We start from the raw sequence: 22,038 nt of genomic DNA, 5'->3' as shown, positions 1-22,038 counted from the left end.
TTACAGGCTCCTCTCCCTGTTCTTTCCTCTGCTATCCGGAGCTTCTGTTTATGCAAAAATATAATCAGCAAAGATTCACAAAGATTTCCTTGTCTACTGAAGTGGAATGAAGATCACAGTCTTCACCCCCAAACTCAACTGGGCCCCCATGTTCTTGCTCAGATAATTAACTCTCCAATTAAACTCTGATCTGGGAAACAGGGCCACAGAGCCCTTTGAAACACTGGAGCCAGAAACAAATGGACATGGTTTCACAGAGAACACCCTGTTCCAGGACAGTCAAATATAGAAGCTTTCAAAGCCAAAAAATTCACCGAACCTCCAGGGTGATTTATTTTACAATTTAGACAAGCTTTAGGATAAAGATTTTTAAACTCACTTATTTTTAGGTAAGCCTCCTTCCTTTCAAAATTCTCCCTAGCTAGTGACCATAACAGGAAGCCCAAACTCTCTCCGCAGTACCAATAATGGTGAATAAAATGGAGAGAGTGTTTTTCAAACACAGTCTCCAAGATAGGTTCAGGTATGCAATTGATATTCTTTATTAAAAATAGTAACTAATCTTCACAGCAATAACCAGGACAGGCATCTTTGTTGAAAGTGAGAGTTCAGATTCCCAGACTTGAGAAATCAATGCAGGGCAAGGCGGAGCCACACGGATGTAGAAGAAATCCTGGTACCAGTTCACAACATCATTAAGTTTGGGCTCTTCAAGAATAACATCTGGGGGCTGGGGCTGGGGCTCAGCGGTAGCACACTTGCATTTGTGAGGTACTGGGTTTGATTCTCAGCACTGCATGTAAATAAATAAAATAAAGGTCTATCAACAACTAAAAATATATTTTTAAAAAATAACATCCCATCCGCAACTTTACCGAAAGCAAAAGATGAAGTGAGATTATCTCTGGGAATAAATGTGATCAAGACAGCACAGTTTCTATGCTCACAGTGTAATGTTCCAGCAGGCATTACGCATGCTTCTATAAGTGGGATCTGTATTTGAAAGAAGTTTGGAATCCATGGGTGGGTATAGCAAGAGTTGGTACACTGCACCTAGACATCCACCAACGTGAGCTCTAATCCATTGGCTGCATGAATGTTAATCTAAAGCTCAGCCCTTTCCACCCTACGCTTCAGGGTTCTTCTCAACAAATAGAAATAGGAAAACACAACCTGTCTACCATCGTGAGGATGTTTCAAAAAAACTCAAGAATCATAAATTTTTGGTTCTGGAAACAGAGGTCATCAGGCCCCTCTCCTCACTTTACAGACGAGGCAGTGAGACCCCAAAGTGACTGACTGACCAAGGGACAGCAATGCAATCATGCTGGAATCCACAGTTTTCTCCTGTACCCTGTCCAGCATGGCAAGCTAGTCACGCCTAGCATAAAAGGTTATTATATAAGTGGGTCAAAGATGCCCCCTGTGGATTAGTCTCACAAGTGGTTTGGCTTGGTTTGGCTTTTCTTTCCTTTGCATTCTGAGACCCACTGGCACCAAACTCAATTTTTACACGTCCAGTTATTTTAAAAATGCCCCAACAAGTAGACTTGTAGTCACCGAGAGCCCCGGGTTTCACACACTGCTCAAAACCTCACCCTGCATCTGTTGGCCTTTGATAAGATACAGTCTTGAGGCAATGAGGCCCTAAGTTACTACCATCCCCGGGGTTCTCTGACCCAGAAGACTCCCAGCTGGGCAGCTACACAACCTCACCAAGACACCCAAGCCCCAACTCAGATCCTCTTCTCCTCTGGGAGTTCCTTATCCTCCTGCCCTTCTGGATGCCGGCCTCCCTGCAAATACCGGATATTCTCATGTTGTGAAGGACTAACTTCCCTCCTCACACTCCTGCCCAAGCATTAAGCTTGTGTGTGTGTGTGTGTGTGTGTGTGTGTGTGCGCGCCTCTCCTGGTCATCTTGGTTCTTTATCAGCCCCGAACCTTCCAAACTCTTACAAAAGATACAAATGTACCTCAAAGAAAGAAACTTGAACTACGTTGGGGATCCCAGCATGGGCAGATGTGGGGAGCAAATGTCACGGAGATGTTTGTTGCCATCATGAAAACAAAGCAGGACGTCAAAAGAGACCCCAAATGTCAATTTCCTGACTCCCTCTGGGTCTTGTTAATAGCGTGCACCTTGGTAACATTGGTACATCACAGTCTTGGCCATGGTGGATAAATCCCTGATAACTTAACCTGATCAAATTTTACACTTCTTATTCACAGACATCAAATAAGAGATTAAGGAGAAAGTCATATAACATAATGGCACGCGTGGCCACAAAACACAAGCTCCGTCCCCTTGACATACAGCTGGAACACCATAATGAAACCCTGAGACTCCAGGATGAATCGGATTCACATTACACATGGCTGTGCCCCAAAGGCAAACCTGCCTTAGAAAACAAGGCAAGGAATTTCAGTTTAAAATTGAGTGCTTCTTATTTTTAAAACTCCAAAAAATAGAATTATAGCCCTCCAAATCTAAATGCGTGCACTTTTACAAACAGTGAAATCCCATAAAATTGTTCAGCTTCCTTAGCTACCTTTGACAAGGAAGAATAAAATTTGCCAGGTGACTGATTAGAACTCTTCTTATTAGCATTTTCCATGAGAGTGGAAAGAGGCCACTTTACATTTTTAAAATTCTGGTTTGATGAAATAAAAAATGAAGTATTTCAAGTATGTTTTCCTAGTTTGGGCTACTAAATAGTTTCCCTAAAAGAAAAAAAAAATCTAAGCGCTAAACTTAATTTCACTTGATTCAGAGTTACATTTTGAGAAAAAATTAGCACTTTTATCCTATATATTTTTGCACAAACTAATGACAACTGGCATGGATTGATTAAATCTATGCTGGACACTACACACAGGTATATGTGTGTTTTTGTGTGTGTGTGTGTATGTATGTTATATATATATATATATGTGTGTGTGTGTGTGTGTGTGTGTGTGTATTTTAGTTGTAGATGGACACAGTATCTTTATTTTTTATGATGCAGAGGATGGAACCCAGTGCTTCACATGTGTGGGGCAAGAACTGTACCACTGAACTACAATCTCAGGCCTACACAGATGTTTTAAAATACATTTACACACATCTGCACAACAAACTCAGCAAGGTAGGCGCGATTATTATTCCCATTTTTCAGATGTGGAAACTGAGGCTTAGGATACTTATATAATTTGTTTAAGATCAGGCATTTCCAAATTAATTCAACCTGACTCTAGACTGGACCTATACAGGAGATAATAGCTACATGTACTTATAGCCCTTGTGGTTCCTCTGAAGTAAGATGTATTACCATAAAACCATCAGCTCGGGAGGCTGAGGCAGGAGGATCACAGTTCAAAGCCAGCCTAAGCAACTTCGCGAGGCAAGCAACTTAGTCAGATCCTGTCTCAAAATAAAAAAAAAATTTAAAAAGCCTGAGAATTGGCTCAGTGGTTAAGCATCCCTGGGTTGAATCCCTGGTATCAGGAAAAAAATAAAGATGTATGGTGAATGTAAAATACACATTTTGTTTTGATGACTTGTAGGAAGAATGTAAAATAACTCACTGATATTTTAAAAATATTCATTACATGTTAAAATAATAACATAATCAGACAAAAATTGAAAATATGGTATTGAAATTCACTTCACTCGGTCTTTCTTCCCCCCCCCCCCCCCATGCACCAGGTGCTACCTGTGCTGTGGCTCGCATTACACCTCTAGTGGACCATGCGCTCTAGAGCTTGAGGTTCTCGCCCTTTTGCTTTCCCCTCCAAAGGAAAGAGTCTGCTCCTTATGAGAAAGTGTGATCTTCTTTCATTGCCCATGTGTCATTTATCTGCCAGGAAATCAAGGCATAAAACCAGTTAAGACCCAGAGTCAAACATTAACCCTGAGCCCACCTCCCGAGCACCCTCCCCGGCGCGGGCTGGACCTGCTTTCCACTTGCCCTGAAGCCACAGAGTTCAAGGTGAACCACCGTCCGAGGGTTAATGTCTGATCAGAGGCCAAGGCGGCCTTTGCAGGTGCTCTCGGGCTTGCTTTCCGCTCACACCGGAGAGCCCGGCTCGGCTGGGGGTGCCAGCTTGTCCGGCTTTTGTCCAGGGGTCACGGATTGGCCTTACAGGATTCATACTCCAATGACTTATTGATAATCACTGAGTTTCCCTTATCAAGGAAATCGGCTGAAATGCTTCCCGATGAGCAAGTTCCCTGAATGCACGAGGTCCCCTTAGGAAACCGCAGGAGCCACTCATAAACCCTCATGGGGCTCCGAGGGGCGGCTGGACCTTCCTATTTTCCTCTGAGAGATCCCTAAGCAGGAACTATTTCCTGAAACCTGAGCTGCTCCACAGGTGCCGCCGCCCAGCAGAACACGACTTGGCAATGAAAACCACAGACAACGTTCTAGCGCTTTCTACGGAGCCCCCGGTCCACCCCAGCCCCCTCCAGCGCTGAGCGGTTGACGTTGGTGGCTTATTTACTTAGTTCCCCGGAGCACAGGGCGCAGTGTTCACCTGTGAGATGGCTATTTAAAGAGCCTTTATAATGTTCACTACATTGGTGCCCAGCCCTTGGCTCAACCTTTCAACATTCTCCCTCTCTGATGTTTTTTTCTCTATGTCTATGAATTTCTCCTCCTTCTTTTTCTCTCCCTCTCTCTCATCCTCCAATTCTTTCTCCCTCGCAGACCTGAGAAGGAAGAGGTTGTGCCCCTGAAGACTTCAGTGAGGTGGTGGTAGGACAAGCCCTCCACCCTACAGCCCCTCCTTAATGAGGATTAAGTGTTCCTCCCTCCTGTCCCAGCACTGGGCAGCTGGCCCAGCCATTTAAGATCAGCTAATGACACTCAGGAGCGCTAGGTTGGGGTGAACAGAGGCCCCCTGCTTATTATTTACAGGACAGTGTGTGCTCTCAGAAACCTTTCTCTAAATATAAACACAACCATTACCTTGCACAGTTTCTCATCAATGAACCTTATCTTTTGTGATTCATGGTGTTTGATGTTCCTAGTGGACAGCATACCACGTGGGCGGGTGGAGGGGGTGCTGGAGGCTCAGCTTCTAATCCCTGATATACTGTGGACTTGCTGTGTGGCTTTGGACATGTCTTCGAACCTCTCTGGGCTATTTCATCAAAGAAGTGAAAGGTCAGGTTGGATATTATCTAGAAGCCCTCGCTGTTCTACAATTCTAGGATCCATGTACTTCCAGATCATTTCTAATAATTACTGGTCACTTCAAGAAACATTTATTTCTGGTGACTCTGACTCCATGGAGTTCACCTGCTGGCAATCTGGGGTTGACCCATGATAAGCAAACTGATTAGGTCCTGTTACAAGGTGACTAACATAACTCCATCACAGACTCCAGCACAATGCCCAAGTTGTATTATAGCTGCACAGGAGTTAAACATTAAAAAAAAAAAAAAAACTTGATAAAATCAATTCATCATTTGATAGTTTGTCAGAGGCAGTGTGAATAAGGCCTATATATTTTTTTAATTGTTTGTTTTCTGGATTCTTGGCTGGAGGGAAGCACTCCTTTCATCCCACAGGATACTTCTGAAATTCTGTGGTGCCTTCTAAATATGTCTCCCTGTTCCCATTTATCCTGCTGCATTGCATACAGGGCAGCCAGTGACCTGCCATTCTTAGCGTCTCTTCCTGCTCACTAGCCTCCCAGCTCCCTGAGGTCAACTGGATAAGCACAACCCACTCAGACCAGCAGCTCAAGGCCACCCACATCATGCCTCCAGGGTCCTGGGCAGTCCTTCCAAGGGCTGCTCTTTTAACACTACGCCCAGGGCTGTGGCGCAAATCTAGCACCCAGGCAGGGTCCTCACCCCAGCCCCCCAGCACCACACAGTCACTGGTCTCCTAGATGTATCCTTTACCCACTCCACCTAAGCAATCCAATCTGCCCTATAGAATTGATGTCAAGGCAATTTTACACCAATTCCATGATTAGCTTTCTCTCTGCTTCAAAATCCTATAGGCCAGTCCTGTCTAGTGGAAACAAACACAAGTCCCGTTTATAATTTAAATGTTTTAGTTGTCCTATTAACAAAGAGAAGGAAATAGATGAAGTCAATTTTGGTCATATATTTTATTGAACCAAATATATCTAAATTATTATTATTTTAACATATAAAACCATTTTTAAATTATCAAATTATTTTCCTTTTTTTTTGGGGGGGGGGGTAGCAAGTCTTCAAATTCCATTGTGCATGTTACACCTACAGCACATCTCAAGATGCTAAATTCTCCTGGGGGAAAATCTGATCTGTATTTAGATCTCATAGAATTTACCATTGGAAAAGCAGCTTCACATGCCCAACTGGGCCCAAACATACTCAAAAGCCTGGCAATCACTGAACCAAGGGTCAATTTTTAAATTGAAATTTACATCAGCTAAAATGAAATGATGTTGGAGTTCTGGTTCATCAGATAGACACAGGCCATATATCCAATGGTTGGTAGCTGCATGTGGCCAAGGAACCATACTGGTCAGTGTAGTCACAGTCCTGGGTGCCTCCTGAGAGGCACCCACCCCACTTGGGTGTGTATGAGAAGGTTGCATGTGTGTGACTCAGCCAAAGCACAATTCCCAGGGCAGGACCTCTTCTTTCTCCCTCATTTCTCTATTCCCAGTGCCCAGCACAGGGCCTAACATACACTAGGCTCTAAGTAAACACTTTATAGATAAATGGGAGAAAAAGCCAATGGATATGTGATCTCATTCTTCCTATCAAACTATTAATCATTTGTGCATATCCACTTGGCCCTCCGCATCTTGGGTTCCTGGTACCTGGATTTAACTAACTGCAGATGACAAATACATGTATAGACATTTTTCTTGTCATTATTTCCTAAGTAATACAGTGTAAGAGCTATTTACATATAATTTACATTGCATTAGGAATTCTTTTTATTTATTGGTTCTTTTTAATTATACATGACAATAGAACCCATTTTGATATAATTATACAGCGTGGAATATATAATTTTTTATTTTTTTATTTTTTTAACTTCGTCTAGTTATTATACTTGACAGTAGAATGCATTTTGACACATCATCCATAAATGGAGTATAACTTCTCATTCACTTGGTTGTACATGATGTAGAGTTATACAGGTCACATAATCATATATGCATGTAGGGTAATAATGTCTGATTCATTCTACTATCATTCTTACCCCCTTGCCCCCTCCCCTCCCTACACTCCCCTCTATCTAGTCCAAAATACTTCTATCCTCCCCACTACTTATTGTGAACTGCCACCCTCATATCGAGAAAATACTTGGCCTTTGTTTCTTTGGGATTGGCTTATTTCACTCAGCATAATATTCTCCAATTCCATCCATTTTCTGACAAATGTCATAATTTAATTCTTCTGTAAGGCTGAGTAATATGGGATATATCTTATTCTAGTTAGGACCTCATTCTTGCGGATATACATGATGGTGGGCATTCACTGTGATGTTTCATATATGTACCATAGGAAAATTATGTCAGATTCATTCCACTGTCTTTCCTTAGGTTTTGCATTAGATATTATAAGTAATTTAGAGATGATTAAAAGCATGCAGATACTACACCCTCTTACATAAGAGACATGAGCATCCAGGATTTTGGTATTTAACCAAGGTTTCTGGAACCAATCCCTTATGGACACTGGGGGATAACTAATCTATTCTTCTTAGCATTTTCTATTGTGCCAACACACAGCCTTGCCCAACACAAGGTCAACAAGTATTTCTTCCTCATTTAGATGACTTAAGGGTGATATGACCACATAGATTTCACTCATGTTACTTTATGCTCAAGTATGCAAGGAACACATGCATATCATACATAAAAATAAGACTTTTAGGGTCTTACTTTTTAAAAATCTCCTCAGTGTGACAGTCAACTGATTTAACCGTGGAATGTGTGAGAACACACTAAAGTGACCATGGGGATGGCTGTCCTTTTTAAACAGAGATCTCAGCAGGAGATTCTGATAGGTTCACTCTTTTCTTCCCTCCCTCATTCCCTCATACTTTCTTTATTTGCTGTATTGAACACTGGACTTCTAAAGAAATATAGGTACTCTCTATAAAACCTTAAACAGATGGAAAGAGAGAGATAAGGGTGAAAAGAGACTGAGAAGGAAGAGGACAATAGTACAGCTGGTACAAGGACCAGCTGCTAGCAAAACCCACCCAGGGTACATGTCCACACAGCCAGGGTGGGGCCAGCTGTCCCAGGGAACACACCAATTTCCAGGGTGTCGAGATCCTTATCTGGGGATCAGTACCTTGAGAGATCAGTCTTGTTTTTATGACAGCGATATTACTATAAAAAATAAGCCTGATTCTCATCAAATGCAGATTAAGCATCCCTAATCTGAAAATCCCAAATGCTCCAAAATCCAAAACTTTTTGAGCATTCACTTGATACCATAAATGAAAATTCCACCCTGGAACTGTACTTCATGCACAGAATTATTTTAAAACATTGTATAAAATTACCTTCAGTTTATGTGTATATGGTGAATGTAAAATGTAAATAAACTTCGAATTTAGACTTGGGCCCTATCCTAAAAATATTTTCATTATGTATATGCAAATATTCCAAAGTCCAAAATTTGAAACACTTCTTGTCTGTCCCAAGCATCCTGGATAATGGACACTCAGTCTGCACTTTCATGAAAATGGGGTTAGAGACCTAAAGTTTATAATCCCTACCACAGCTTTCACTGTCGGAGTCAGTCCAAGAAAAGGATATCAGCGCTCTCCCTCAGACCCCTCCAAGATGAAGTTTTTAGGTTTTGACTCCACAAGTCTTTGCTATGGTCCCAGTGGGTAGGTTTGCTTTGCACTGAGTGTATTCCTTGCCATTTATCCTAATGAGGTCTTTGCAACAGATCCAGGGATGCCAACTGAAATCTTCCTACAGCACATCCCATCCAACTGTGCCCCAACTTTATGATGCTACCTACCCAATAGCACCTGCTATCTGAATAGAAGAGAGAAGGAGGCTTGGAGGCACCAGCAACCTCTTGACTTGGATCTGTCTGGGCATAGTGGTACACGCCTATCATCCCAGTGACTTGGGAAGCTGAGGCGGGAGGATCACAAATTCAAAGCTAGCCTCAACCTCTTAGCATGGCCCAGAGCAACTTAGTGAGACCTGTCTCTAAATAAAGTATTTTTTTAAAAAGGCCTGGGGATGTGACTCAGTGGTTAAACACCCCTGAGTTCAATCCCCGGTACCAAAAGAAGGAAAAAGAAAAAAAATGTCTGTCTCTTTATTTCTTGCCTTTTTGTTATTGATAAATGCGTTGGGGGACTATCTAAAAACTTGCATTGAAGTTGGGTATGGTGGATGCCTGTGATGTCAACTCCACATGGGGCTGAGGCAGGAGGATTGCAAGTTCGAGGACAGCCTGGACAACTTTGTAAGACCCTGTCTCAAAATAATAAAATAAAAAGGGGTGGGATGTAGCTAAGTGGTAGAGTGCCCCTGTGTTCAATTCCCAGTACAGAAAAAAAAAAAAACCATGACATATTTGTTTTTAAAAATTAAAAATATAAGAATAAACAAGGTAGCAATTATAAATGGAACCTCACTCTTAAATCTAAAATGTTCCACCAGAGTTGGAATTTCCTGTCAAGTTTCCTGATTGAATTTTTTTCCTTATAGTTGCATGATTTTCAATTGATTTTATATTTAGTAGTGGTTCCCAGCAATCCTAAGACAATAGACAATTTACCGGGAAGTTACATGGCTACATGAATCCTCACAGCCAGGGGACTGTAGCAGTGGAACAGCTCTGATCCAGAAGGTAACCCGATCACCAGACAAAGGCAGACAAGATGGACTTTTCAGAGGGCAAGGTCAGTGACTGGGTTGGTCAGGGCTCCTGAGAGTGCAAGTGACAGACCCCTACTCCAACACATAGGTAAAATGCTATGTGTTGCCTTGGGTGTCCAGGGTGGCTAAAGGGGGATGGATCAGCAGTGGGTCCACACACAGAAACAAGGTGGTCAGGAATCACACTCACAATCTCCATTTCCAACTTGGTTTTTCTCTGGAGGAAAGAAAAAACTTTTTTTTTTTTTTAAATTTTAGTTTTTACCCCACCCCAACCCCTCAGGTTTTTTAGTAGGTTTCCTTTAACAGTTGGCGGGGAAATAGCTGTTGGCTGTTCCAGACCACATGCTCTGGCGCAGAAATCCTAGTGGGAAAAGAATCTCTCCTAGCATGTAAATAAATCAACCCCTAGAAGGATCCTCATTGACCCTGATCTTGTCACATGCCCTCCTCTGCCATAATAATTTTTTATGGGAATAGGGTACTATGATTGGCTAGAATAGATCACATTTGCAGACTTGTGATGGCGTGTGGTTGTTCAACAGAAAGAGCCGCTGCAGCCAAGGACTGGCTGAGAGCAGTGGCAAGGGCTTCCCAAGGACTTACTAAGAAAATGTACTTACTAGACCTCTGTTCTGTGCGAGGCAGCAAACAATCATCCAAATGCCTGCTCTGCAGTGTACATTCTATTAAAACAATCTTCATCAAGGTTAAAAAGCATAGCAAGATGTGGTGCTGCACGCAGTAATCCCAGCAATTTGGGAGGCTGAGGCAGAAGGATTGCAAGTTCAAGGCTAACCTCAGAAATTTAGTGAGGCCCTAAGCAATTTAGTGAGATCCTGTGTCAAAATAAAAAGGGCGAGGGATGACATGGGGGCTTGATGGCACGTGCCCATAATCCCAGCAACTCCAGAGGCTGAGGCAGGAGGATCTCCAGTTCAAAGCCAGCCTCAGTAACTTAGTGAGGCTCTAAGCAACTTAGGGAGACCCTGTTTCAAAATAAAAAATAAGGGCTGGGGATATAGCTCAGTGGTACAGCATCCCTGGGTTCAATCCCTAGTACTTCAAAAAGAAAAAAAAAAAAAAGTACTTCCACATCTGGTTTTATGTCAACACCAGATTAGGTACAGGGTACCTCTCAGGAGATCCTCTTCATCCCTAGACAATGGATTTTAAAACTTTACTAATTTTCAAAACAGGGAACACTCCTCCAACAACAGCTCCGTTCTTACTAAATCCCCAAAGGCTGCAACACCTCTGTATTTGTTCCCTATTGCTGCTGTAACAAATTACCAGCCCAGATGGTTCTCCTATGGTTCTAGGGACCAGAAGTCTAAAGTCAAAGTGTTGTGGGGCTGCCCTCCTTCTGAGGCTCTAAGAGAGAATCCATTACCTTGCTTCCCCTATTAGAGTATGCAAATAAACACATACTACATCTTCTAAAGTAAAACATAAATCCAAGAAACAAGCATCAGTACAGCCAGAATTAGTACATAACACATTAGCAGGGGATTCTCTAAGGATGAGATGGAGGGTCAGGGTAAGAGTGATCTTGATGCTACAAGGAGCAGGGAACTCCCATAAGTGAAATGAGCAATAGGAAGTCCATGTCTCCACCTGTGAAGTATTTTTAGGAAAAAAAAAGAAAACTCACCTAAATCTAAGAACTTTTCTAAATCTACTTACCAGGTTACAAGAAACCCAAAGACTCTTTAAATAAAACCTCAAGGATATTACCAACCAAATCCAGGATTTGAGAAATTCTATAGGTCAGATGACTCACTTTGATTAACTAGTGTCATGAAAAAAAAAATATATATATATAGGAGGAACAAGTGACTTAGAGGAAAAGAGACTTAAAAGACATATCTCCAGCTGGGTACAGTGGCACACACCTGTAATCCCAGTGGCTCAGAAGGCTGAGGCAGGAGGATCGCAAGTTCAAAGCCAGCCTCAACAAAAGTGAGGTACTGAGCAACTCAGTGAGACCCTGTCTCTAATAAATACAAAACAGGGCTGAGGATATGTCTCTGTGGTCAAGTGCCCCTGAGTTCAATCCCTGGTACCAAAATTTTAAAAAAAAGACATATCCCCAAGGCTACATGTGGTCCTTGTTTGGATCCTCATTTAGACAAAAGATATTTTTTTGAGACAATCAGAAAAAGGCAAATGCAAACTGTTACTAAGATATTAAGGAATGTTTTGTTAATTTTGTTGGTATTTTGGTTATTTTTGAAGTCTTTGTATTTTAGAGAAATACACAAATGAAATAACTTGATATCTGAGATTTACTTTTAAATAGCCTAAGATAAAAAGTGAGAATGCATGAAACAAGAATCACAGGAGGTTGATGACTATTAAACACAATGCTGGGTTCACAGCAGCTCAGTATATGATTTTCTTTACTTTTGTGTGCACTTACAATTTTCCATAACAAAAACATTTAATGCATTCATTTTGTATGGAATGTGCTGTGGCAGAGTTTGCTACCAATTCCACATGGTTTTCCTTTTCTTCCTCACTAGAATTACTCACTACTATCCCCTGTAGAATAGAGTCCAACCAAAGATTATCTGTCCCAGTTTCCTTTGCATTTATGTGAGGCCATAAAACAAAGATCTGGCCAAAGAGATGCAGATGTATGCGGGACAAAAGTGAGGAATTTCAGAGAAAACTCCCTAAAGGGACCTGACCTAAAGGTATGCTTTTAGCTCTTCCCCACACCCACCACCATCTTCTTCTTTAATTCTTCAGTGTGTATGTGAAGGCTGGCGCCTTAGCAGCTACCTTAGACCATATAGTGATATTGAAGATGCAAGACATTCTAAGACCGTGGAACACACAAAAATGAAAGGATGCTGGTCCCTGATCTCTGGGGACCTCCAATACCAGCCCTGGAGAATCTACTTAATGACCTTATTTTATTTAAAAAAAAAAAAAAAAAAAGTCATCCTGTATGCTTAGGCCACTGTAGGGCAAACATCCCCAAAGGCAAAACCCCCATGATCCAGCTGTGCTGTGAAGAAAGAGAGAGAGAGAGAGAGAGAGAGAGAGAGAGAGAGAGAGAGAGAGAGACTATTACAAAAGAATAGGGAAAAGGGTCAAATTTTTGATTGGGACACAGGATGAAGGTGACCTGTGAAAACTTGTCTGAGAACCTGACATTCAGCTGAGATCTTCAAGATGAATAAGTGTTTGCCAATGGTCCACATTCAACGAATACCAAAAAAGGAGTGTTCCCGTGAAACTCAATGCCTGAGTGACCCTGACATCTAACAGGGTGTCAGAGGAGGCTGTGCTCTTCCCAAGCTTCAAAACATGTTCGCGGGATGAATAAGGGTGCTGGGTGATCAGTGGTCGCATGGGCTGTGAGTGGCAGAAGCCAGGAGTGGGTGGGGCCTGCTAGATGGCAGTTGGTAGTGTTAATGAACTGCCTCTAACATCTGCTCTGTCCCTTTTTCTCAAGGTCTGGGATCCAGGAGCTTAGAAGAAATCTAACTCAGTGGGAACTCAAAGTTTGCCACTGAAATCCACTCCGACTCCTTTGCCTCCAGCACTGTCACCTGGAGACTGCTCAGGTCACCTCTCACTTGACCCAAGATTAAACCCAAGAATCTGGAGGGACAGAAAACTGAAAACAAGAGTGAGGCCCATCCTCAGAGAGCGAGGACTGAGCCCAGCCAAAGTGCAGGGTCTGGGATCTGGGGGTAGCGGTCACCTGTTCTGAATGTGGGAATGCTTACCTAGTCCCCAAGATTGGAGATTGAATCCCAGCTGGCCTGTTGCTTGAACATGAACTTGCATCGATCATTGTACCTCCCTGACACACATATTTTTTTTTTCATTTGTATAGTAATGTTGAAAATCACGAAGTGGAGAAAATTGTATTCCATGACTGTAATGATCACATCAAAATGAAACCCCATGTTATGTATAACGATATGAATGCACTAATGAAAACATTAAAAAGAGAGAGAGAAAGAAAATTATGGCAACATCCCTTTAACCTTTTGGGATTAAGCCATGAGTTTTCAGTGATGGTAATAACTTCTGGAAGACACATAGGTTCAGTTCATAACCAGAAAGAAGTCTTTTGAAGAGCTGATTCTGAACACGGGTCCAAGAGGTGGTACAAAATTATTATTTTCCCCACCTCTTGTCATGCCAGGAAAGGAAAATTTGATTTTTTTCTCTCTGTGGCCTCCTAACTTTCCTCCCTCTTCTCCCCACCCCCACAATCTCACTTTAAGTTCCAGCTCCTCTTTCCCCAGGACCACAGCAAAATCCAGAAGCGGTAGGGTTGGATTCTGCCTCCATGGGCGAAGGGCAGTGCAGGGAGCTTGCCCGGAATCTCTCTTGAACTCCAGATGAGAGACATGAATATATTTCAGATTCTGCAACACAGGGGGTCAATAAGAAAAAATAAAAGAAAACTCTCTTGCTCACCTTGACAGTTTTGGGAACATGAATTTGGTATATTATAGTAACCAGCTATTATCTCTTTTCTGTTTACCATCAATTCCCTACCAAAGCAAAGGGGCAAGGGAGTAAGACAGACCATAAGGAGGAAAGAAAATTCCATCCAACAGTAAACATAAAGTATCATAAAGCACAGTGAACTGTAGGACATTTTGTGACAACATGAAGGCAAACCTCAGCCACTTCCATTCTGGGCCCACTTTTAAGGACTTTTGTCTACCTTGGCATCACCCCCCATAATGGATAATCACTCTCTTTTAAGGTCAGCTAATTAACATCCTTAATTCCAACTTCAGTTTCAGACTAGAATTTAGAAGTGGAGATGGAGTTGATGAGAATAGGTCACTGAATCAGTTAATTCTCAAATTACTTAATAGCCAACTCCCTACCCGTTTTGATACTTAAAATTCTTTTCCTCTTTTCTTATCCATTTTTTCACACTATTATACCTAACTCCAACAGAAAAGCAGAGCCTTCTATTTACTTAACTGACTTATTTAATCAACATGATTGGTTAACTAAAAATAAACCTCTCAAACTACTCATATAGCTCTTGTATCCTAAGTCAACACACACACACACACACACACACACACACACAGAGAGAGAGAGAGAGAGAGAGAGAGAGAGAGACAGAGACAGAGACAGAGACAGAGAGAGACAGAGAGATGGGGGAGCCTGAAATTCAGAATGCTGGTCGCTCAGGACCCCAAAAGCCTCGGGATTCTAGGAGAGGTACCTATAGAGTCACCTCTGGCTGGAATCATAATGGTATCTCCATATTTACTCATATCACCCTCGAATCTGCAGTGAAATGAAACTTCTTTATTTCTTTATAAATCATCAGCTGGTCCTCACAACTTAGTTGATTCCAGAAACTTAATTTAACATAATAATTGAAACTAATTCCCCTAGATAAATACTCGTCTATTTAAGCAAGATTTTTTTTTTCATTCAACATCTACCTCTCAGCTCCTCTCCAAGACCCTGTCTAAAAGACTTTGTCTGCAAAGGTGGGTGGGGTTACCACGACCTCACAGAGATGGGGAAGTGAGAAGTGGGAAGAGCCCTGAGTTGCATCCTCCACTTCTTTGTTGGTCTGCTCTGTGCTGTGGTTGAGAGCAGCCTGTGGGGCCTTGGTCAGTGCCTTGGTCTCAGAAGCCTCTGCTGCTCATGCCTGATCCAAGGTTCTTCACCTTGGTATTAGTTTCCTGTGGTTGCTATAATTTTTTTTTTTTTTTTTTGCAACAAAGGCAGTTTGGTCTTGAAACAATACAACTTTATTCTTTTGCAGTTCTGGAGATAAGAAGTCCAAAATGAGTCGGGGAGGTGGGAGGGGGTGGGAAATCAAAGTGTCAGTACATCCTTATTCCTTCTTGAGGTTCTAGGAGAAAAAGCATTTCCTTGTGTTTTTCGGCTTCTGGAGGCAATGTCATTCCTTCCCTTCCAACAACTTCATGGTGGGCTGAGGGCTGAGGCTTATCACGAGGCCACCCCTCTGGCTCCTTCTCTTCTGCCTCCATCTTCCTGACTAGCAACATTTAAGGCCTCTTGTGATTACACCAGGCTCACCCAGATAACCCAGGATAGTCTCCCATTTGAAGTCAGCTAAATAGAAATCTTAATTCTCCTTTACTGTGCAATAAAACATGTCCACAGGCTCCAGGGATTAGGGTGTAGACATCTCTGGGAGGCCTTGATCTCGCCTACCACAGCCTCTAAATCTCCTCTCCATGTCTGGGTGGGGCAAGATCCAGACGCAGCAGACCATGTGGAGGCTTGGAGGTCAGGCCCTGGGCCTCCACCAGCACCTGCCACCACCACCAACCTACACTCTGGCCACCAGGCTGGGTCCGGCGCCGTGCAGCTCCTACTTCGCTTCATTCAGAGAGTGAGGCTCCCTAACTGGTGTTTTTAAAGCTTTTTCCACCCCAAACCCCAGTTTTAGTCTGAAGCAAACAGGAAAGAAGAGCCCAGCTGAAGAAACTCTATTGACTCCGGTTCCCCAGACATGGTTCTTGATTTGCTAATTTAGGAATTTCTTCCTCTCACCTCCCTCTTTTCCCCATCTTCCAGCCTGTGGTCTGGTAAAAGAATAAATCAAGAATATATTTTAACAACCAGAAGTAATCAATTTTTGTTGTTGTTGTTGTTCTAATGACTCTGGGTCTGTCACCTGATGCTCTTGAAGCCAACAGGGTAACAAGATTTATAGACTGTGGAAACACACCCCAAACAATTCTACAGAGTTCTCCAATCTAACACAGAAACACAGGTGAATGAGAAGAAGGAGAACAAGGGCTGAGCTACAGTCAAATCTGAAATGTGGTTAAAGCCATTTCCAGCAGCATACTGAGCAGAAAAGAGAGACTTCTCTACCCTTGGCACACTACGTGGCTTTCACAGTGGGCGGCAGCCATCGGTGGGTAGGGAGGTGGTGCCCTTAGTCACAGACTAAGAACCCTTTATGATACAGAATTAGAAGCTGGTGGGCCCCTTTTCACTACTCTAGTTGACAATTACAAATCATCTAAAGCCCCCAGCATAACCCATGGCCAAATCATTCCATTTCTGAATGCCTTTGACTAAATGTATTGTGTACTTGAATTTACTTTTTTTCTCTCTTATTTTTTATTGGTGCATAATAATTATACAGAATAGTGAGTTTCACTGTGGCATACACGTATATGCACATAACAGAATGTGATCAATTTCACTCCCCATAACCTCCCCACCCCCACCTCACCTCCCTTCCTCCCTCCCAAATCCCCTTCCTCTACCCCAAAGGACTTGAATTTAAAAGCAAGAGAGCTTTTCTTTGAGACATCATAAGGACACAAGACTTGATCTATTATTCAAAATCCACTTCAAAATCCCATCTTCCAGGAGCCAAGTAATCTTAGGTAAAAGAGCTTTTCACAGAGCTGGGCACATTTAATTATGGGAGGATGAGGTTTTCTACTTAAATTCACAATAAAGAAGAGACCCCAGAGTGCTGAGAACCAGAAGTAGTAGACAGAAGGGGAAGAATATAAGGATGGGTACCCAGGCTTCCTTGAGAGGAACCTTTTGTGGCAGGTTACCCTCAAACTATAGGAGAATCTGGGTAGTCTCTACTCAATCATTTAATTATTTATTTATTTATTTATTTGTTTATTTATGGGTACTGGGAATTGAACTCAGAGGTGCTCAGCCACTGAGCCACATCCCCAGCCCTATTTTGTATTTTATTTAGAGACAGGGTCTCACTGAGTTGCTTAGTGCCTCACAATTGCTAAGGCTGGCTTTGAACACTCAATCCTCCTGCCTCAGTCTCCCAATCCACTGGGATAACAGGTGTGCGCCACCGCACCCAGCTTCAATTTTGTTTTTAGGGAAGAAAACAAATAAGATTTCTGTGGGGGCTCAGTTGGTGGAGTTCTTGCCTCACATGCACAAGGCCCTGTGTTCAGTCCTTAGCACCACAAGAAAGAAAGAAAGAAGGAAGGAAGGAAGGAAGGAAGGAAGGAAGGAAGGAAGGAAGGAAGGAAGGAAGGAAGGAAGGAAGGAAGGAGAAAAGATCTCTAAGCTTCAACAGCACTGCAGTGTCATTTCTTCAGCCTGGGCTTCCTGGGTTCTTCTTGTCCAGGTAGGTCTCAGGGCAAGGGATGAAGGATCTCTACAATTTGACCCCTTATAAGATTGTTCTGTTTCCTTTCTAGTACAATAGAATGTGTTACAATGGACATTTTCCTTAACCTTCCTTCTTCTTCCTCTCAGCTCCATGTGTTTCTGTGTTAGACAGGTCGGCGTACTCTACAGACTTGCTCCTGGGGTGTACAATGCAGAATACTGTTTGAAAGCTTGCCAAGCTTCATGCTGGGAGGATATGCCCATGACATAATGGCAAGTGAAAAAAAAAAAAAGCATAGACATAGACTTATCATTTAAATTCTGTTTCAAGCAGGAAGATAGATACAATAGATATACACTATATATAAATATATATAAATACATACATAATGTTAGAAGGAAATACACAAAAATATTAAGCTGTTAAGTAGCTCATACATGAGTTTTTAAACTTTTTTCCACATCCCACACATGTTTTTGCATTTTTTAATTTTTCTGCATCAATATATGTTGCTTTTATTATCTTATAAACAAGGATTAATTGAAGCAAAATGTCATGTAAGCCTCTTGCTATCAAGACCAACAGATAAACCCTATCTCCTGCTCCTTTAGCATATGATCCTATCTTCTAGTGAATTAAAGCCAAATAATGCAGAAAAGAAGAGGAGGAGGGATAGGAATTTGTGGGTGGACTTCAGGACACTGGTAACCAAAGGGTGAGTGTGGCTGTGGGTGACCAGATACTTCGAGGCTGCGTGGGGGTGGGCCGCCATTTTACTGCACTACCCTCTCTTCCCTCTCTGGGAGATAGAGAGTGCTCCTCCAAGGCTATTTGCTGGACAGAGCAGGTATCTTTACCAAGGCTGGATGACACTGGAGATTTGACCCCAGGACCGGGAGGCTGAGGCCCTGGGCAGGACAAGTCGGGTCTCTAAGTGTCAGGTGTGAAGCGTGGGGCATGCAGTCACAGTCTGTTTGCCAACACAGGCAGTTCTGTTTGGCAGGTGGGTGTGGAGAACAGAATGTCCCCTGTCACTGAGGACACACCAAGCTGGGCTGGCCAGGTACTCCCACAGCACAGCACCCTGTCTCATGTCAGGCTTTCTAGAAGGTTCCCCACCCTGACTCCTTGCGTTATGGTCTAAGGAAAAGAGCACACTCAAGTTAGATTACTAAATTTGAACTGTCACCTTCCACCTGCATGACCTGGGCAACCACCTACCTTCCCAAACCTGTGTTCTTATCTGTAAATGTGGGAATCAGACAATAACAACCTCATTGAGTTCCGTGAATTTTAAATGAGAACATACTAAAGATGCTTTGCAGTTGTACAGTAGCAAACAAAGGCTGGTGATTGTCATAGGAAGATGGGGACCTATCCTTTTTCTCCCCTTTTCCCATCCAAGGCAGGACCTGATTAGACAAGAGTCACAGGGGTAAGCCACCTGGACATGGAAGCCCCTGCCTGCCTTTGCCATCTCACCTGTCCCCGCCCCCCTCCAACATGTGCTGTGTGGAAGAGGCCAACAGGGAAGTCTCAGCTCAGACACCAAGTTGACTGTGGTGTGAAACAAACCAGCCTGGAGCCCAGAACTGGGGAGGGGGACCTCAAATGCCTATCCTACCTGGGGGTAGGAGAGGGCAGCAGGGAGGGGGACCCAGGAAGAGGACTTTTGAAGAATCTCTTCTCTCTTGAGTCCCAGTCTCCCTAAAGAGGACCAACAGACGGTGTGTCTGCCTTTATGCCAATTCAAGAGGACAGAGCTTCAAGGAGACCACTTGGATTAGTGTAGATCCATTGCAGCTTGGAGACATGGACAGGGCAGGCTGGTGGATGTCTCCAGATGAGAAATCTAAGGGGTGAGGAGGTCCTGGCTGGAAGCTGACAGGCCCCAGGAGAAGGCTCATGGGAGGAAAGGCCTGGCTCCTCCCCGAGCAGGCAGGGGCAAAACCTGAGTGGACGTGCTCAGGGGCTGGAGATGGCAAGAGAAGACTGGGTGTGGGCTTGAGCTGCTGTGCTCCTGGGGAGGGTGGACGAGAGCTGCTTGCTCCAACTCCAGGAAGCAGAGGAAAGAGTCCCTAGGCATGCGCAGGTGGCGGGAGGGAGATTTAAAAAAAAAAAAAAAAAAAAAAAAACAACTATGAGAGCACCAAGAGAACAAGTCAGCTCTGGCACCGGCCATCCCAGAGAGAATAAAGCTGGTTTATGACAATGACAGATGCACGAGAACTTTCCCGCTTCCTCTTCCTCTTCCTCACCACAACTCCAGTGAGGGTTTTCTGATTTCTTTTGTTTTATTTTATTTATTTATTTATTTTTTTTTTTGAAGTGCTGGGGATCAAACCCAGGGCCTCCTGCGTGCTAGGCAAGCATTCCAGCCCTGAGCTATACCCCCAGCCCCTTTCATTTTATTGTTTTGACACAGGGTCTTGCTAAGTTGCCCAGGCTGGCCTTCAACTGGCTGTCCTCCTGCCTCAGTCTCCCAACTCCTGGGATGACAGCGTGCTGCCGTCACACCCAGCTGGACAGTCTGATTTCTAATGTGAAAATGACAACATAACTTTACATTTCCTCTGGGGTGAATTCTTAGAAGTTCATGTTGCTTTGATGCCCGAGTTGAATACAGGTCGAACTTCCTCATACCAGAAGCAGGGTTCAATTTCCCTTCCCAGCTTCACTTCTCCACCTCCTCCGTTACTCAGTGTGGTTGATCCAGATAATCTGCCTTATGCAATTGCCTCCTGGTGACCCTGGGGCAGCTAGATACAACCTCCTTGACTTGCCCCCCTGACTCCCACGCCCCACATGAACTGTGCAGATAGGCCACAGTGACCCCCCTCTTCAGTGCCTGCTGGCTCTAAACCTGCCCCCTAGAACTCTCCAGGGGAAACTTGCTTGGCTATTGCCCTGGATCCAATAAAGGCTTCAGTCCACAGGTACTCTCTATCTTTCGCTCTCTGATTCCCATTTGCTGGTGGAGTGTGTTTGTCCCAAATGGTGCCCTCTCTTCCTGATGGCCCTGCAGGGCATGCTGCCCTATTCTCTCTGGAATCTGTAAGAAATAGCCTGTTATTTCATGGGTCTTGTTGTGGAGCTTCCTCTGTGTCTCGCCTGACTGACACACTCCACCTAGTCAGAGCTCTCCCAGAGAGTGGCCATCTTGGTAGGAATCAACTGGACAAAGATCAGATAAGAGCCACAAGGGTGTCTGTCAGTATAAACTCATTCTCTCGGAGAGGGACATCTGGTCATGAGCTAGTCTCTTAGACATCCTACTGTCCACCAGGATTATAGAAGGTTCCCATGAAAAGCGCACAGTGAACCTCCATGACTACCTCCCCAGGAACCCTCGTCAGGGTGAGAACTCCGAGCTGCTGTCCTGAGGGACACCTCAAACCAGAGGAGGGGAAAATCCAGCATCCAGAGTGACTAGGAAAATCCTGGGACTCTTCATCCAGATGCAAGGGCAGTGAGAGAAAAGAACAAGCAATGAAACCTCAGGAATTCGCTGATCTACTGCATTGTGCCGTGCACCGTGGCAAGCTCTTCTCCCCAAACTTGACTTTCATCAAATCACTGAAACTCTACACTTACCATGTGATATTCCCATGTGACTAATGAGGAAACCAAGGCAAGTGAGAAAAATTAAATCATTTGTCCAGAAGTCACATAGGTAGAAAGCAGCCGCAGTTAAGTTCAAAGCCAGATCCATCCTTTGAGCCTGGGCTCGAGCTTTCCAATCTGGGCTGGCTTTGATCCCCCCGGGATCCCAAAGAAGCTCTCCTCTTACATAAGTTTCATGGGGAATCATAATGGGGGCTGAAATCCCTGGTCAGATGGAGGTCTTCTTTGGGGCAAGGGCTAGATCTCATTCATTTCTGGGGGACAAGATGGAACTTCAGAACATCCAACTGCTCTGGCTCTGCGTGTCTGCTCTTCCCTGCCTGCTCTCACTTGGTTCCTGACCCCGCTGATCCTCTGGGTCTTTGTGATGGACAACTGGGAGCAGAGGCAAGATTGAAGCATAAGGGGCCTAAAGGCTGGCCCTGAGGAGGAGCCCGTGGGGAAGCTGAGATCAGGCTGGGA

At 43.6% G+C, this 22,038-nt stretch overlaps 1 long non-coding RNA gene across 4 annotated transcripts; it reads right to left on the bottom strand.

The window, feature by feature from the left end:
- Positions 1–441: 441 nt before the first annotated feature.
- On the bottom strand, positions 442–4,686 carry LOC308645076. 4 transcript variants are annotated; one of them, XR_014021148.1, is made up of 3 exons: positions 3,935–4,468; positions 3,695–3,838; positions 442–793 (listed from the first exon to the last, which is right to left on the bottom strand). It is a non-coding gene; the product is annotated as an uncharacterized lncRNA (long non-coding RNA). The 4 variants fall into 4 exon arrangements; XR_014021146.1 differs by lacking the exon at positions 3,935–4,468 and adding an exon at positions 4,485–4,686 and having other exon boundaries at positions 443–793; XR_014021147.1 differs by lacking the exon at positions 3,935–4,468 and adding an exon at positions 4,518–4,686 and having other exon boundaries at positions 445–793.
- Positions 4,687–22,038: the final 17,352 nt, after the last annotated feature.

The sequence above is a fragment of the Spermophilus citellus genome, assembly GCF_964194105.1.
Source record: "Spermophilus citellus genome assembly, chromosome: 1".
Lineage (NCBI taxonomy): Eukaryota > Metazoa > Chordata > Mammalia > Rodentia > Sciuridae > Spermophilus > Spermophilus citellus.
This window is presented reverse-complemented; position numbering and strand designations above follow the sequence as displayed.